The sequence below is a fragment of the Aethalodelphis obliquidens genome, unplaced genomic scaffold, assembly GCF_003676395.1.
Source record: "Aethalodelphis obliquidens isolate GAN/ISIS:26980383/991018 unplaced genomic scaffold, ASM367639v1 scaffold57, whole genome shotgun sequence".
NCBI lineage: Eukaryota > Metazoa > Chordata > Mammalia > Artiodactyla > Delphinidae > Aethalodelphis > Aethalodelphis obliquidens.
Window position 1 is genome coordinate 6,032,536 of NW_020838001.1, and position 17,429 is coordinate 6,049,964.

General features: G+C 49.8%; 1 protein-coding gene and 1 long non-coding RNA gene across 6 annotated transcripts in view; both read right to left on the bottom strand.

Moving 5' to 3' along the window:
* Positions 1-17,429, bottom strand: part of TFAP2C (transcription factor AP-2 gamma) — a 169,948-nt gene that overhangs the window by 127,482 nt on the left and 25,037 nt on the right. The gene's annotated exons all lie outside the window — the stretch shown is intronic.
* LOC113609550 (uncharacterized) lies at positions 3,568-16,347 on the bottom strand. 2 transcript variants are annotated; one of them, XR_003428676.1, is made up of 4 exons: positions 14,161-16,347; positions 13,325-13,464; positions 10,154-10,925; positions 3,568-5,516 (listed from the first exon to the last, which is right to left on the bottom strand). It is a non-coding gene; the product is annotated as an uncharacterized LOC113609550 (long non-coding RNA). The 2 variants fall into 2 exon arrangements; XR_003428675.1 differs by having other exon boundaries at positions 13,325-16,347.

Consider the following 17,429-nt stretch of genomic DNA (forward strand, 5'->3'; position numbering starts at 1 on the left):
AGGTGCTCAAAGATGCTTTCAGGAATCCCTCTGATTGGCCCGGCATGGGTCATGTTACAATCCCTGGGGACTTGGAAATGGGGAGCTCTGATTCTCCAGGCCTGGCCCTCATGCCCACCCCATAGCCTTGGGTCCAAGCTTCCATGATTGTCAGCTCCACCCAAGCCACAAAGAACACAGGAGGGCAAGTGAGGGCCTGGGGGCAAGGGATGCTAGACAAACATCATCAACAAATGTCTTCAACCAACTGCATTTATGATCCTGATTACTATTCAAGCTAATGCATACTGACCATAGAAAAATGAGAGAAAACAAAGGATGAAGATAGAAAGCACCCTCAATGCCACTGATCAGCGCTCAACACCATTAACTCGGGTGCAGTTTGGAGTTTTCTGGGACAAATCACTAAATGAAAAGCTGGGTTAGCTGGCAGTCGTTCTCTTAGCAGACCAGCCCTGGTCCCTGAGGAGCCCATTAACGTTGGCTTGGACTCTTCAGCCCAGCATGTGGCCTGGCCCAGCCTGGCACCTACGGGGTCAGACAGACCGCCCTGCCCGCCTGACCTCACGCACATGGCCCCCATCTGAGCTGCTTCTTGGCAACCCTGCTCCTCTGCCCTCAGAATGGGGTCACCAGCTGAGAGCAGAGCGAGGCCCTCAGAAGACTCCAGTCCTAATCTCTTCTTGCTCTGATGTGAGCATGTGAGTGGACGCAAACACTCAGGGAGGCACGATGTGCGGGGTGCATGTGCAAGCATGTACGTGTGCATGCATTCACACACATCTGCCTCTGCCCATATGGGGAGTGTGTGTCCATGCAAACGCATGTTAAGGAAATACATACATGTACGTGTCCACATGTGTGCATATGTGGGTGCGGGGTTGCACCTAAAGCCAGACAAGGGCTCCAGCTCACCCAGGACCCTTCCCGCGCAGCCACCTGCTGCCACCCCCACCCCCAGTGGAGACTGATGCCTCTCTTTCCTTCCAGAGCTCTCACTTCCCCACCTCCTGGCCTCTACTCCCTCCCCAGCACTCCAAGGAAAGCACAGGCCTGTTAGTATCTCCATTTGCAAGATAAAAAATTAAGGTCCAGAGAGTTTAACTGAGCAGCAGCCTGTGGTCACACCACCAGTTAGTGGTGGGACAGACCACTGTCTCCTGGCTTGTGTCCCCAGGGTCTTTCCCCCAGAAAGGGAGTTTTAGGGCTCATTCAGATAACAAAGCAACACATTCACCCATCCTTTCAACTATACAAACATTTCCTGGCACCTCTGAGAGTGCAGGACTGGGGCCAGGGGCTTTGGATACAATATCTCCAGTCCTCCCAACAGCCCATCGACTCCATTTCGTACAGCGGAAGCTCAGGGAGGTTAAGCAGCGTGCTTGATGTCACATAGTAGCTGCAGTAGATGCTACGGTTTCAGACTCTAAGACCAAGACTGGGAGTAGGGGCACCGACAGCTCACAGAGAGCTCCTCCCTGGTTATCGCCCTAGGCCTCAGAGACCTGCTTCATCCAAGCCCACGGCCCTTCCCTGGACAGCAGTTTGCATCTAGTGACCAACTGGTAGATACAGTCTTTGCCTTGCCTGGGGACCTCTGTGAGAGGCCCACCCCGCTCAAGAGCTCCCCCAGGGGATGGGCCGAGACGCCCACCCCCTCTGCCCAGCTCAGCTGCCCACCCTCCCGCACAGGTGTGGCTCCTGAGAACACGCCCCATTAAATGTCCCGCACACAAATCTCTGGTTTAAAATTTGTCTCCCAAGGACTCAACTGAAGGCAGGTAGTGAGTGCAGGGCTGGGACCTGAAGCTGAGGCTGACGGGCTCCCACATCCAAGACCTCCCCACCTGCCACTCTGTTGTCTGGGCCTGATGCCCACCAGGGCCTCACGCCTCACCTGCAGCATTCTGGCCAGCGGCCAGCTCCTGCGTCCCCCGTCAGGGCTGGGAACAGCCTGGCTACTAGAGGAAGCAACGGGGTGTCTCGGAGTGCGGGGCGGCCTGAAACTTTGGCAGAAGAGCCGTTTGTCTTCCTGGAATTTGGACTCAGCAGCTCAATGCCAAGCCTGGGGGCCACACAGAACTCCCCCACCCCACCCCGGCCAGCTTCCTCTGAACCTCCCTGAGCTCCCCACGCCCCAGCCGCCTGGGTGCCGTTACCCCCGACGCGGTCTCCCTAGCGGGGTCCTCAGTCGTACTCGTCCCTCTGCCTGGAATCCTCTTCCAGGCCCTCGACATAGGCTGCCCCTGCCTCACTGCTCGGGCCTCATCTTTTCCCCAGTGCTAACTGCACAGGAGCTTCCTCTAAGGCACTTTTAAGTCTCCTAGTGTGCTCAGGCTACCCCACCCAACCCCGACCCAGGGCAATTAAGTCAGCCTCTGGGGAGAGGGACACCGGCGTTCCTCAAGTCAGGGGTCAGCAAACTTTCTCTATACAGGGCCAAATACCGCCTCTACTGCAGCTACTCAGCTCTGCACAGGCAGTGCGCTGAAGGAGCGTAGACAATGTGCTGTGGCTGTGTTCCAATAAAACTTTATTTACAAAAGCAGGCTGCAGCTGGATTTTGTAGTTTGCCAACCCCTGCCCTAGGTGAGCCAAGGTTGAGAACTACTGTTGGAAAGCAAGCTAAAAATAAACAAACAAACAAAATGAAACAACCGCAAAAAGAAAAACCCCTGTCACTCATTGTGTGAATCAGATTTCCTCTCTTGTTCTCACCATGAAAACAAATGCAGAGGGACTTCCTTGGTGGCACAGTGGTTAAGAATCCACCTGCCAATGCAGGGGACACAGGTTCCAGCCCTGGAACAACTACTGAGCCTGCGCTCTAGAGCCCACGAGCCACAACTACTGAAGCCCACTCGCCGAGAGCCCGTGTTCCGCAACGAGAAGCCACCGCAATGAGAAGCCTGCACACCGCAACAAAGAGTAGCCCCGGCTCGTCGCAACTAGAGAAAGCCCGCGCACAGTAGCAATGAAGACCCAACACAGCCAAAAATTAATTAATTAATTAATTAATTTTTAAAATGCCCTGGTGTTGATGACAAACAACATCAACTTTATGATGATTTGCTGATCACCTGATCTTCAAACCCATATTTCAAACGTTTGTGTTACCAAAATGACCTCATTCTTTTTTATCTATTAATGAAACCATTAATATTAGCCATTGGAACCTAGAAAATAAATCTATGCTAGTTACAAAAAAGAAAGGACTAAATTCCACAGGCAGAGAGGAAATGCTTCATAAACGTGGAGCAATTGAATTGAGCGAATGTTCACAACTGCTGTTCAGATGCTTAAAAATTGTTACATTCGGGGGCTTCCTCCGAAGATCCCACATGCCGTGGAGCAACTGAGCCCGCAAGCCACAGCTACTGAAGCCCGTGCGCCCAGAGCCCGTGCTCTGCAACAAGAGAAGCCACCGCAATGAGAAGCCCATGCACTGCAACGAAGAGTAGCCCCCACTCGCCGCAACTAGAGAAAGCCCGCACACAGCAATGAAGACCCAGTGCAGCCAAAAATAAATAAATTTATTAAAAAAATAAAGTCTTTATTAAAAAAAAAAAAGCCCTCCCAGAGCTTTTGGACAGGGGAGGAGAGGAGAAGATGCAAAGGAGCACGAGCTCTGCCTGGTTCAGGGAAGGAGAGAGGGCACAAACCAAGTGTCGGCTCCCGGCTCCCACTTGAGAAGCAGAGCCAACGGGCTCCATCCCCTGCAAGCGGAGAGGGCAGCCAGGACCTGGGCCAGCCTCAGATGGAGCCTTTAGGACTTGGCCCTGGTTCCCCGAGGGCACGGGGAGGCTGCAGCTGCCAGGGTCACTTGGCAGAGACACTGGGTCGACTGCTAACCCAGGGGAGACCTCTTCCTCCAAGCTGCCTGCGGTCAGCAAGATGAGGGGCCAGGGCAGGCACATCCTGGATGGGAGTGATTTTTCCTCAGGACAGAAGAACCCTTTGGTCAGAAAGGAAGGAGGCAAATTCACAGCATGTTAAGCGCCCAGGTGGCTCTTTGGCAGATAGAGGACTACAGAAGCCAGGGATGGGAAGGGCAGGGGCTCCGTAGGAACTGAAAACTGGGAAGCCAGCAAGGGTCACCCTGGGGGCTCGTCTCTTATCTCTGCTTCTCTGAAGCTCTCTGCTCTCTGAAGTGTCCCTACATCCTCAGAATTCCTTTTCCTGTTGGTGTTCATCACTGTCTTTCATCTGGGAACCTTCCCTCTAACGTCAGGTGATCTTGGCTATTTCTTCACATTTACGAGTGAGATTCAAATGCTGCTGGACAGGGAAAGAGTATCTACCCACAGGCACCCCAGTAGGGGTCCAAGGTCCCAAGTCACTTCGCTGGGGAGGAAACCTCCAGGACTTGTCTCTTGGCCTCTTAGTTTCTCCTGAACAGCACTGCCAGATTTTACCAATAAAAATTTGCAACATTTGAGGCACATTTATACCAAACAAGTGTTTGTCGCTTATCTGAAATTCAATGTACAATAACTGGGCAACCGCATTTTATCTGTCAACCAACCCTACCTGAGAAAAACCCTCCAGACATTGGCCCCTGGCTGCTAGGATTCTGGAAGCAGAGTTGAGGAGACACTGAACATTTCAGTGCTCCATAAATAAACATTCCTGCAAACTCCCTGTTTTCAGTGCATGACCTGCGGCCCTGGTTAGGTTGGGATCTGTGGGTCTAGGTCCTCTAGTGCCAACCTTCAAAGGAAACCTCTTGGAACTTCCCTGGCGGTCCAGTGGTTAAGACTCCACCCTTCCAATGCAGGGGGCATGGGTTCGATCCCTGGTTGGGGAATCCCACATGCCGCTGCGAAGCGGCCAAAAATATAATAAATAAAGAAATTAAACAAAGGAAACCTCTCGTCTGGGATGGGAAGGGGCAGATGCCCAGCTGCACTAAGTGATGGCGAAGATCTTGGGTCTAAAGTCTGTCCTTGTAAAATCTGTCCACCAATCCTCCATTTTTCCTTCTCACCCCAGGGAGTCCCTGATATCTCCCATTTTTTACCATTCCTGGGGCTCTCTGGCAGGAATGTGCTCACTCTCTCCGCTGCCCCAGACTTAGAACTTCATGGAATTCTCTGCCAGTTGCCATCTGTCCATTGGCTCTCCTGCTTCCAATCACTCTGAGGTCTCTCGTGCCGTCTCCTCTCTGGTCTGTCCTGGGAATGCCTCTTCATTCCTGTGCTGCCCTGTTAGCGAGCTTTGTGGAGGGAGTGGTGACAACCGCGGGGGCTCAATCTGCTCCGTTGAGCCGGACATCCCTGCTCCTCTGTCCAGGAACGCTGCTTTACCCCCTCTCTGAGAGTCCACTTCCCCTGTGGCAGTCATGCAGGGCGCAGACACAGCCCCAGAGTGCACTGGACAAGTCAGGTGAGCCCTGGTCCCACAGCATCTTTCCCAGTTCAAATTCCAAATTCCAGGGAAAGAAGCTCCAACTGGTGTCCTCTGGGTCATGTAGCCAAGCACTGTTCCAGGTAGCCATGGAGAGGCAGGGTCACCTGGCAATAAGAGCCCACACCCGTGGAGAGAAGGGTCAGCTCAGAGAAGGGGGTGTGGGCTGGGCAGACACCCCAAAGGACGTCTAATCAAGGGTCAGCGATCTTTGGAACATCCACTGTGTATAGAATCCAAGAACATCCTCTGCCCAACTCAGCACACCCCATTCTCACCTCTTCTCATCCCCACCGACATCCATCTCTTCTAAACCCCCACTGCTCACAGAGGAACTGTCTATGAATCACAGTTTTCCACAGCTACTCAGTCACCCATTCTGCCAATCCTACCTCCCAAACATGAAGGGCTTTCAAGAGTGTCCATGTCACCCTCGTCTATGCTCACTGCCCTAGCCTGGCCCACTATCTCCTCTTCCAAATTGCTACAATAGCCTCCTAACTGGTTTTCCTTCTCTAATCTTGTTCTCCTACAATCCATGCTACAAAACAACAAGTAGAGTTCTTAAAACACAAATTTGCTCATCTGATCGTTTGCTTAGAACCCCTTCTATGTCTTCCTGTTGCCCACAGGAAAGTGAACCAACACTCCGTTACTCCAATGCCATCTCTCGCCGACACACAAAACCCCTCCAAGCACTCTACTTTCAGAAGACAGAGTTATTTATAATTCCCCCAACCTCCCACCAACACACACACAATTTCCTGCCATGACATTCTGCATATGTAATCTACTCTTCTGATACATCTTCTTCCTTCATCACATCCTTTAAGACTCATCTCCAGGATTTCCCTAGCAGTCCAGTAGTTAAGACTCCACGCTTCCACTGCAAGGGGCATAGGTTCCATCCCTGGTCAGAGAACTAAGATCCAACATGCTGCACGGCGCAGCAAAAAAAAAAAAAAAAAAAAGATTCATCTCCATATCATTTCCTCCCAAAAGTCTCTCCTGACTTATATAAACTCACTCAACATCATGGGACCCTTGTCTTTGTTCCCACATTATTCTGGACTTATGTCTATCACTACACTAAGACCCCGACCCAGACTTGTATAATCCAAAGTGGTATGACAGGCAAACCATTAATATAAGCCTCTTACAAATCAATGTTAAGAAGACAAGGCAATAGGAAAAAAAAGAGCAAAGGATATGAAAAGGCAGTTCACATAAAAATAAAAACACATACGTGAAAAAAATGCTCAACCACGTAATTAAAGGAATGTCAATATAAACAAGGAAATGTCATTTTTAGCTATCAGATTTACAGATAGCAAAAAGTTTGAGGGACTTCCCTGGTGGCCCAGTGGCCAAGACTCTGTGCTCCCAATGCAGGAGGCCCGGGTTCAATCCCTGGTCAGGGAATTAGATCCCGCATGCCGCAACTAAAGACCCCATATGCCGCAACAAAGATCCCGCATGCTGCAACTAAGACCCGGCACCGCCAAGTAAGTAAATAAATAAATAAATGAAAAGTATGATAACACAGTGTTTATAAATATGGGAAAAGAATCATCAGATTTGTGATAATAAACATTGATACAATATTTTAGAAGCGTAATTTGGTAATAACTACAGTAGATTTCAAAAATCATACCCTTTATTCTAGGAATTCTACTTCTATATATATATTTTTTTATAAATTTATTTATTTGTTTGTTTTTATTTTTTTGGCTGTGTTGGGTCTTCGTTGCTGCGCATGGGCTTTCTCTAGTTGTGGAGAGCAGGGGCTACTCTTTGTTGTAGTGCGTGGGCTTCTCACTGCAGTGGCTTCTCTTGTTGCAGAACATGGGCTCTAGGCACACGGGCTTCGGTAGTTGTGGCACGTGGGCTCAGTAGTTGCGGCTCGCAGGCTCTAGAGCGCAGGCTCAGTAATTGTGGTGCACGGGCTTTGTTGCTCCGTGGCATGCGGGATCTTCCCTGACCAGGGCTCGAACCCGTGTCCCCTGCATTGGCAGGCGGATTCTTAACCACTGCACCACCACGGAAGACCCTCTACTTCTATATTATATACAGATATATGATAGAATGTACGTATGTTCTTCCACATGTTCAGAAAGATGAGTATTCAGGTAGGTTCTTTGCAGCATAATTTGTGATAGCAAAGGAAGTAGAACAGCACCAAGGTTAAATGTTAAATATACCATGGTACACGTGCACACTGGAGTAGTATACCGCCATGAAAAATGATGCCAGAGGGCTATACGTGCTATTATTTTAAGGAAAGAAAAAAGATAAGGTGCACAAGAGTGTGTAAAGTACAAAGCTACAAAGGGTCTATACCACACATTTGCACAGACTTTCTGGAAGGAAAGCATTACCAGGTAACAGCACCCCCAGGAGAGGGAAGGTGGTCCGGGAGAACAACAAAACCTACTTTTCAGCAAACATTTCCCTTTTGTTCTGTTGGAAACTTCTTACTACACTAATTTCTTTTTATAATCTAGAAAATTTTTGAATTAAACATAGTCCAGTGTGGTGTCCACCCCCTCCAATGAATAAGCCCCTTAAAGGAAGAAACGTATTCTGACTCATCTGTGGGCCTGGGAGGCTCACCGTGCATACAGCTCCACGAGGACTAGACTCTGCAAAAGAATGACCCCTCCCAAGCCAAAGGTCCTCTCCTGACACCCACGCTTCCTCCGGGCCCAGGTCTCTGCACGTCCTGGGAATTCTAAGCCAGTGGCTGAAAGGTAAACCCTCATAACCCCACGTGTCCGCACCCACTGCACCACCGCCCCAGCCACGAGGGAGGGGCTGTATCCCCGCCCCTGCCTGGCTGCCCTCCCGCCTGCCCCACGTGGGAAAGAGGGGAGCAGGCTCCAGTGAGCCTGAGCAGATCCACAGGCCTTGCTCACTTTCCTCCACTTCCTGGCCGTGTGTACTTGGGGGTGGAAACACGTCTTGATTCGACAAATACTTAATTCAGTATAATTCATTCCTCCAGACATGTGCTGGGCGCTCATGACATGCCGGGTTCTGTTCTAGGCACAGCAGTGAACTGTCCAGGAAATGCCTCTGTGCCCAGGAGCTTCCAGCCTAGTGCAGGAGTGAGAGTTGTGTCTCCTAAGTTTTAGGGCAGGGGGACATTAAATAAGAAAATGTGTGCAAAAGGCTTAGCTCCGTGCCTTTTGCACAGTGAGCCCAAAGCAAAGCCAATGTGATCACTACCATCCACCCCTTCCCATGGCAACGTCCCCTCCTCCACATGGCCCATGGCTCAGAGGCAGGAAGTCTATTATATATATATGAATATACAAATAGATATATGTATATATATACACACTATACATATATAAAAGTCTGCCATACATCTGACTGTATATATAAGCCTATATCTGTCTGTTTATATGACTATATATGTAACTGTATATATGTCTGTCATATATATGACTGTATATATATGACTATATTTATGACTGTATATATGACTATATGTACATATCTATAAAGTCTGTCTTATATATGTGTATGTGTATATATATTCCTGGCACACCTAAGCTGGCATCTCATGGACATTATTAATATGAACAGAGCAGCTACACATGACCTGGAGTGTTCTTCTCACCCGCAGGGGAAACATTACTTCTGGTGGGAGTTGGATGTAGCTTAAATGCTGAAAGTGATTGAAATATTAAAAACACAAAGATAGGGCTTCCCTGGTGGCGCAGTGGTTGAGAATCCGCCTGCCGATGCAGGGGACACGGGTTCATGCCCTGGTCCGGGAAGATCCCACATGCCGCGGAGCGGCTGCGCCCGTGAGCCATGGCCACTGAGCCTGCGCGTCCGGAGCCTGTGCTCCGCAACGGGAGAGGCCGCAACGGTGAGAGGCCCGCGTACCGCAAAAAAAAAAAAAAAAAAAACCACACAAAGATAATGTGTCAAAACTACGTGGCAGAGTTCCCGGCATCAAGTAAGCAGCCTACGATTGGAAGGAAAGCCCTTTTCATTATCGCTCTAGTGCTTAAATTTACTAGTATTTTTCCTTACATCATCTAACCATCGGATTCTCCCCTGCAGCCCCATCTCCAGTTTCTGAAGAGAAATCTCTAGCGGATTCACTCCCAGCTGCACATAATACCTTCTTATCCTAACAGCCCTAATGCAGCTTCAAGAAGGAAAAGCTCTTTGAGAATTCCTCCTTTCAAAGGGCCCAGGGCAGGTTTTAGGCCAAGGAGCACAGGTTTTAGGGCAAAATCCCGACTTGGTGAGACACGCAGCTCTGCCTCCTACTGTCTGTGTGGGCCTGGAAACTGGCGGTCGTGCTCTGGGTCTGTTTTCGTCACTTGTGGCACACTGGCAAGGTAGTTAGGAAGCACTCGGTCGGAGCACACGCAAGGCAGCCCCTGCGCCACAAGCTTCAAGGCCGCTCCTCTCTGCACCTCTGTTACTGACAGTGAACTTTGGGCGTCTGGCCTGGGCCTGACCTCGGCCCCAGATGTCTGAGATTGGCCTGAGCCTCTGCGCAAGGCGAAGATGAAGATGAGGACAAGGGTTCCCACCGACTCCCCGGAGGAAGCAGTTCGGGGTGCAGTTTGGTTCCGGCCCCAGACGGGCGCCTATCCCGTCCTGTCCCATCCCACCGGGAGGCAGTACCATACATGAGTCTGTCACTGTCACCAGCAAAGCCCACTAACAAGTCCCAGGAAATAAAACTAGAATCTGGGTAATAAGAGTCAAGTCTAACCTTTTTTTCTCGTTTCTGCTTCGTCCGCTGTCACTGGCTCACACGGCGCGTCACGCAGAGGCCAGACGCCCACCCCTTCAGACCAGGGTTCCTTGCGCAAGAGGGCTGCGCAGGCGCCTGGCCGCTCAGCTCTGCGGGCCGCGCAGAAGCCCCGCCCCCGCCCCTCCGCGCGCAGAGATCCCTAGGAAGCAGCCCCGCCCACGGCCTGGGTCGGGTCGAGGGGAGCCTGTGCTCTAGAGCATGGGTTCAGTCCTCTCCATGCTTTGGTCAAAGAATAAAACTTTCCTTGGCTTCTGAACTGAACTCGGTCTCATTCTATTGGCTCCAGCAACACCGGGCAGGAGGACCCTCCTTGGGTAAGGTGACATTACGGGCGAGGTTAACTTTGGTCCCTCGGTCAAAGTGGTATCGGCCGGGCATCTCCACCGTCAAGTTACGTTCCCCCTGTGAGAAGGTACTTTGAGGCAATGTAACTGCTATCCTGTCACTCCTACCATTTTCACACCATATTGGTTTCCTGGGGCGGCTCAGGAAATTAACATAAACTGGGCAGCTTAACACAACGGACGTTTTGGAGCCCAGAAGTCTGAGATCAAGGTGTCGGCAGGGCTGTGCTCCCTCTGACGGCTCTAGGGGAGGATCCCTCCGTGCCACTTGCAGCTTCTGGTGTATCCAGATGTTCTTGGCTTGTGGCTGCATCACCCCAATCTCCGTCTCCATGGCCACAGGACCTCCTCCTCTTCATGTGTCTGTGTTTTCTCCTCTTCTGTCCCTTATAAGGACACATGTCATTGGATTTACAGCCCATCTGGTTAAGCAGGATGATCTCATCTAGAGATCTCTAACTTAATTACATCTGCAAAGACTTTTTCCAAATAAGGTCACAATCACAAGGTACAGGTATCAGGACGTAGACGTTTCTTTGGGGGGCCACCATTAAACCCACTGTGTCCACCACCAGCACCCCCAGCCCCATCCTTGCTCCTCTCACGGAAGCACCGAAGGGCCTCCTCCCTGATCTCCCGACCCCTTCCTGTCCATCCTCTGCCCGAGAGTAGTGATCTGAAAACATAACCCTCCAGAAGCTACCCAGTGCTCTCAGAATTAACTCCAGATCTCGTACCTCGGGCTGCAAGGCGCTGCCTGATCAAGCCCTGCTCAAGCCTGGTCCGCACCACTGGCTCCCTTGTGCCACCAGCCCAGCCACCTTGGCTTTCCCTAAACTTCTCGTTCATGCCAGGGTTTGTTCCCATCTCAGCACTTTTGCAAATGCTGTTCCCTCTGCCAGATGCTCCTCCCGCATCCTCCCATGGCAGCTCTTTGTCATCCTTCAAGTGTCAACTCAAATGGCACCTCCACCTGGTCGACACTGCCCAACGTCCACCATCATTCTCTATTTCCTTCATAGAACTCTAGATGGGCTGTGCTTTCATTGTATTTGACCATTTACTTGTTTACTGTCTGTGGACCCCTGGATCATAGGGGTTTGCCTAAATAATGCTGGGTACATGACAGCAGACAAAAGTCTACTGAATGGATGAATGAATGAATGAAGTGGTAAGCATCTAATGGTAGTTAGCATACAGTAGCTGCTTTGCCCATATGCTAGGCTCAGTGGGACCAAGATGAACAGAACATTTTCTACTGATGTGATAGTTCATTCTGCAGTGTGTCTTCCCCATAAGCAGTGGAGGAGAGAGCATTCATAAAATAAGCACATTTTTAAACTAAGTCCATAGAAGAATGACAAGAAATCATCAAATGACCCAGTCTCGGTGGCATCTATCATGAGGATTCTGCATAAGCTTTGACCTTGGCCAGACCCACCCTCTGGGGGTCCAACGCTCTCCCCAAGAGGCAAATCTAGCTGTAAGAGCAGAATTCTAGGGTCCGCCAGGGTGGGTGCTGAATCACCTATCACTTCCACCTTCCTGGAGCAGCCCAAAGTGGGTGGGAGCTTGAGCCTTCCTCTTACATGTCTGGAGGAAAAGCAACTTTATTAGGTCATTTGGAGAAAATATTCCCTTAATTTACCCCCCCACTTCCCACTCCCCTACCTTAATGCCACTTCACTGAAACATAGAAATGAGCCCAGATTCACTGCTTCCCCGTCTTGTGTAGAATACCTGCTCTTTACAGATTAATCATCGTCATAACATCACCCTCTCGCTGAGGGTGGCCTCCTCTTTCTCATTTTCTTTTTCTCCATTGCATTCATCATTATCTAACGTGCTATCTATTTCGCTTGTTTATTTATTTGTTCGCAGCCCAGCTAGAATAGAAGTTCTGGGAGGGGAAGGGATCTTTGTCTAGCTGTTCTCTGTTGACTCCCATCATTTAGAAGACCTGGTGTATACATGGCAGAGAATGAGCATGTGCTGAATGGGTCCATGAAGGAATGAATGCCTACTGCGTGCCACGCAGAGTGGAAGGTACATGCGAGACCTTCATTCCTCCTCAAAATCATCCTTTCATTCGAGGACTACTATTACTACTATTCCCAATGAGGAAACAGGGCGCAGAGAGGTTAAGTAACTTGCCCAGGAGCACACAGCTGGTAAGTAGAGGAGTTGAAACTCAAACCCAGGCAGTCTGACCCCAGCATTGCTATCCAATCACTGGGCACTGGGCTGGACGGGAGCGGCACAAAGATGGATAAAATGTGGCCTCTGACCCCCTGGACGTCACTATCCCATCTCCAGGATGAGAATGCAATCAACTCCGTTGCAAAGTGTCCTGCTGTTACCTCTATTTCGGCCGGGGCAAAGTCATGACTGGTCAAGCGCACCTGGAAGGGTCCTAGAAGGCTTCTCCAAGGAGGACGGCAGAGCAGGCACCCCACCCCCCACCCCCTGACCCCACGAGGCTGTACTTTCACCACCAGCCTCAAACCCTGAGTCTGGACCCCCTCCAAGTGCGAGTATCCCTGCTGACACCAAGGTGCACACACGGGAAACGCCATCCACGGCTGCACACTGGGTCCCACATGGGGCTGCATACTGGGTCCCACGTGGCACTGCCCACCGGCACTGCCTCAGATAAAACCCACAGACAGAGCCCCTCTACGGGACAGGCACCGCTCACAGCACTGGACCTGCATTGCCTCAGGAAACCTCACCAACTCTCCATGGGACCAACAGGGAAACTGAGGCTGGCAGCTCATTTACTTACCCAAGTGGCACAGCTATGATGTGACAGAGGCAGGCATTGGGTCCAGGCTCATCCCGATTCCAGATCCCTTCTCTTAACAGCTCTCCTTTTAGTCAATCCATTTTTGAACGATACAAGTACATTACATTGCGTTTGTCTGTCTAAAAAAAAGTCTGCTTGTTCAATGTGAACTTTTAGACGCTATCATAATATTCCTTAACGTTTTGGGGTTTTTTTATTACATTTCTCTGTTGTTTGAGGCCCTTCGCTGTCACAAGTCCATAGCAATAAACAGGAACTGAGGTGGGGCGTGGTGGGGGTAGAGGGTTGAGTGGATCAGAAAGGAGACAACAAGACTAGGTGGGACCGCCCTGTTTGGGGAATTGTAAATCACTAGGCAGGGCCAGCTCAGATCGGATTTTCACTTCTTATGGAAATGACCTTGAAATGCAGGAGGGTTCTCCAGCTTTTCTGAGTGGGGGTTGGAGGGTGGCGTCCACACAGATCACCCTCGGCCTCAGCTGCTGAGGTTCAGGGACTACAAGTCGGTGGTCAGCAACCAGATGGAAGCGACAGGAGGCTGGGCTGGTGGGACGCCGGCTCCCACCCACCGTTTGATGACGGCGCCTGTGAAATGGAAACAAGATGGTGCCCACCCCTGAGATGAGTCACTGGGAGGATCCCATGGGGGCAAAGGGCACCGGTGACAATTGTCATCGCTAGACCATCACCTCTGTGGCAGAGACCAGGTTTACCTGATTCATCAGCATATGCTATAAATGAGCTGGCACATAGTAGGTGCTCAATAAATATCTTATAAATGCAGAAACGATAGAGTGGGGTCCATAGAGACTTACTGAAACGTGATTTCAAAATTCCAGGGTCAGGCAGAACAGTCTGAGCGCTTTGCCATGAGTGGGGCAGGGTCCGCCCCTTGTCACAGGTCACACGGCAAAGGGCAGAGGGAGGGCAGGGGCTGGTGTGGGCTATATATCCTCACTGGGCTAGAATCTCCACGGAGGTGAGAAAGAGCCTGTCTGGTTTCCAGGGTGCATCCCTGTGCCCACACTGGGCCTGGCACACAGTAGGTGTCTAGAAACGTAAGTGGGTTCGTAAGAGGGAGAAAGGAAGGGAGAAATTTGAGTCCCTTTAAGAGAACATAAACTGGAAACTCTTCTCCTACATCACAGTTAGAAATTCTTTAAGGACAAGCAGCTAAATGATTTCAAAAGAAACTACAGACAAAGTTGGGAGCCGATACCGTAAATTCTAGAACCCATCTTCCCTTGTACATGTTCTGGAGCTAAAAGCCAAGGAGCAGCAGAAGTCTGGTGAGACTTTCTTGGATTCATAAACTCGGGATCTCACTCTAATTGGCAGCCAGGGCCATAATTAAGGTCTTCTTACCTCTCTTCAGGGACCATTTCCTGAAAGGCTCAATCAGTGTAATTGTCCTTCCTCAGAAACCACCACCCAGCAAAGTCAACCACAAATCACAGCGCAAGCAGCTGGCCAAAGTGCTTCTGGCTGCGAGGTGATCATGCCCTTTGGGGGTGGACATTTGATCTGGTCAGCTCTACGTGGGCAGAAGCTCCCACCACCTAAGCCATGAATTCATCCATTTGCAGGAGAAACTCCGGAACGCCCTCTCCAGCCCACCTGTGGCATGGCACATGTTCTGCCCTGTGAAAAGCCCATGTGTAACTTGCAGAGGAAACACGACCCCTTCCACAGACTCAGGACTAGAGATTGTTGGGTCTTTCTCTTTTTGCCTTCTTTTATAAAAACAACTTTATAAAGGTATAACTTCCATACCACCAAAGTCACCCACTGCACGTACCCAGTGCTGTGGCTTTCAGTAACTTTTGGAGTCCCGTCATCATTGCCACTATCCAGTTTTAAAACATTTCCATCACCCAAGAAGTTGCATTGAGGTTTTTAAAGCCATTCCCTTTTATACTGTAACTCCAGAAGCTAAACCTCGGGCAGCCCCAGGGTAAAAATGTTCTCATGAAAGACCCAGGGTAGGTCCGGTTTTCCATGGGAGGGAGGTCTCTTGGTGGGGTGCTACTTAAGTCACATACCGGGTGCTATTTAATTTGCATACTGTACCCTGGTGCCTCATGGGGTGAGTCCAGGCCTGACAGCGGACGGCTGGGGCCTCCCCCAGAGATCGTGTGTAGTGATCAGACAGAGACTATTGCACTGTCTTCAAGTCCAAAACGGAGGAAAACCTTCAGAGTCAAAAGAACAAGACAAGAGGTTACACCTAAGAGAGGCATCACTCATTGAAAAGTTGACACAAACCTGTTTTTTTGTGATGTTTGTCTGATCTCTGATGTGTCAACCAAAGCCAGCATTTCTCACAACAGTGGGTTAAACAAAAGTTTCTTTACTGCAGGATTTATCAGAGCCTTTGGTGCATTAAAGAGGACTGTGAATCTCCAAAATGGAGCTGTTGGACCACATAAGTGATTTTTCAAGGAAGATGGGACTCGTATTTACAAAACACCCTGCACCTCTCGAGCCTCTGGGACATGGTTATATAAGAAATGGTAGCAGGTGATATCACATGTTGGGTGCCTACGTCAAAATACTGTTTTAGGGGCTTCGTGTCGGTTATTTCTCTAGATAACACAACAACCCATTTCACAGAGTGTGGATCTGAAGCTGCAGCCCCTCCCCCACTGCATCAAAGTACCTCCCTGATGAAGTTATTGCTCTCAGATTCCTCACAGGCACAAGCACACAGTAAACACTCAAAAAAATGTTTGTCATGGAAGAACAAACCATCATACGTAATTTGATTCATCCAATCACTTGAAAACATGCCCAGTTCTGGTCCTTCCATATGATAGGATAAACGGTTCATCCATACAACGGAATACTATACAGCTACGAACAAGAGCGAGGCACTTCTTTATGTACCGCCTTGTAAAGATCTACAAGAAATATCCTCGGGCTTCCCTGGTGGCGCAGTGGTTGGGAGTCCGCCTGCCGATGCAGGGGACATGGGTTCGTGCCCCGGTCCGGGAAGATCCCACATGCCGCAGAGCGGCTGGGCCCGTGAGCCATGGCCGCTGAGCCTGCGCGTCCGGAGCCTGTGCTCCGCAACGGGAGAGGCCACAACAGTGAGAGGCCCGCGTACCACAAAAAAAAAAAAAGAAATAATAAAAAGAAATAAAAAAGAAATATCCTCAAGCAAAAAAATAATCAAAATAAAGGGCAGGTGGGAACTTATGCATGATGGCCTCTATTTGGATGTCTGATAGTCACTTTAGACTCAGTCTCTCCAAAGAGGAGCCCGTGATCTTCTTTCCTAAACCTGCTCCTGATTCCCAGTCATCCTTCCAGACACTGAGAACAAAAACCTTGGACCAGCCTGGACTCCTCCAGTTCTCTCCCACATCACATCCCACCCATCAGCAAATCCTCTTGGTTCTGCCTTCAAAATACATCCCAACTCTTATCGACTTTTAAGCATAGATAGAAGCCACAACAGAATTTAACCTTTCTGGAGACTAGAAGTATGGAATCAAGATGCAGGCAGGGCTGTATTCCATCTGACGGATCTAAGGGAAATTTTCTGAAGTGTCCCCAGCACCTAGAACAGTGCCTGGCACACAGCACTATTGAGTTCAAAGATGAACAAATGAATAAATTTATACTAAAAATAAAATAGAGGGAAAGCAGAACCTGAAGCCCCATATTGTAGATCACTGGGGAGGAGGGTGAGTGTGGCCCACCAACATTTGGTAGGTTTCTTTAAAATGCATTCATTGTAATCACGGGGTATTTTTCTACCCATCAGACTAGAAAAATTAAGAATACAGCACTCCAATTTGGCAAACAGCTGGAGACCCAGCCCTTGTATCGTGCTGGTGGGTGTTTCTTGGACCATTCTCTCTGCGGGCCAATATGGCAGGTGGGATCATCAAAACCACAGAGATGTGTGCACTCTCTTGGGCCAGGAATTGTACTTCCACGATCTTTAACTTTCTCTTAACTTTGTCTCTTGGTCACACAATGAATCCTCCTGGTTGGTTCTCACTTTTGTCAACCGTAAACAGGAGGTTGGAAAAACAAGACCTGGGAGTTTCCAATCCCATTTCCCAGAGTCAGAGGG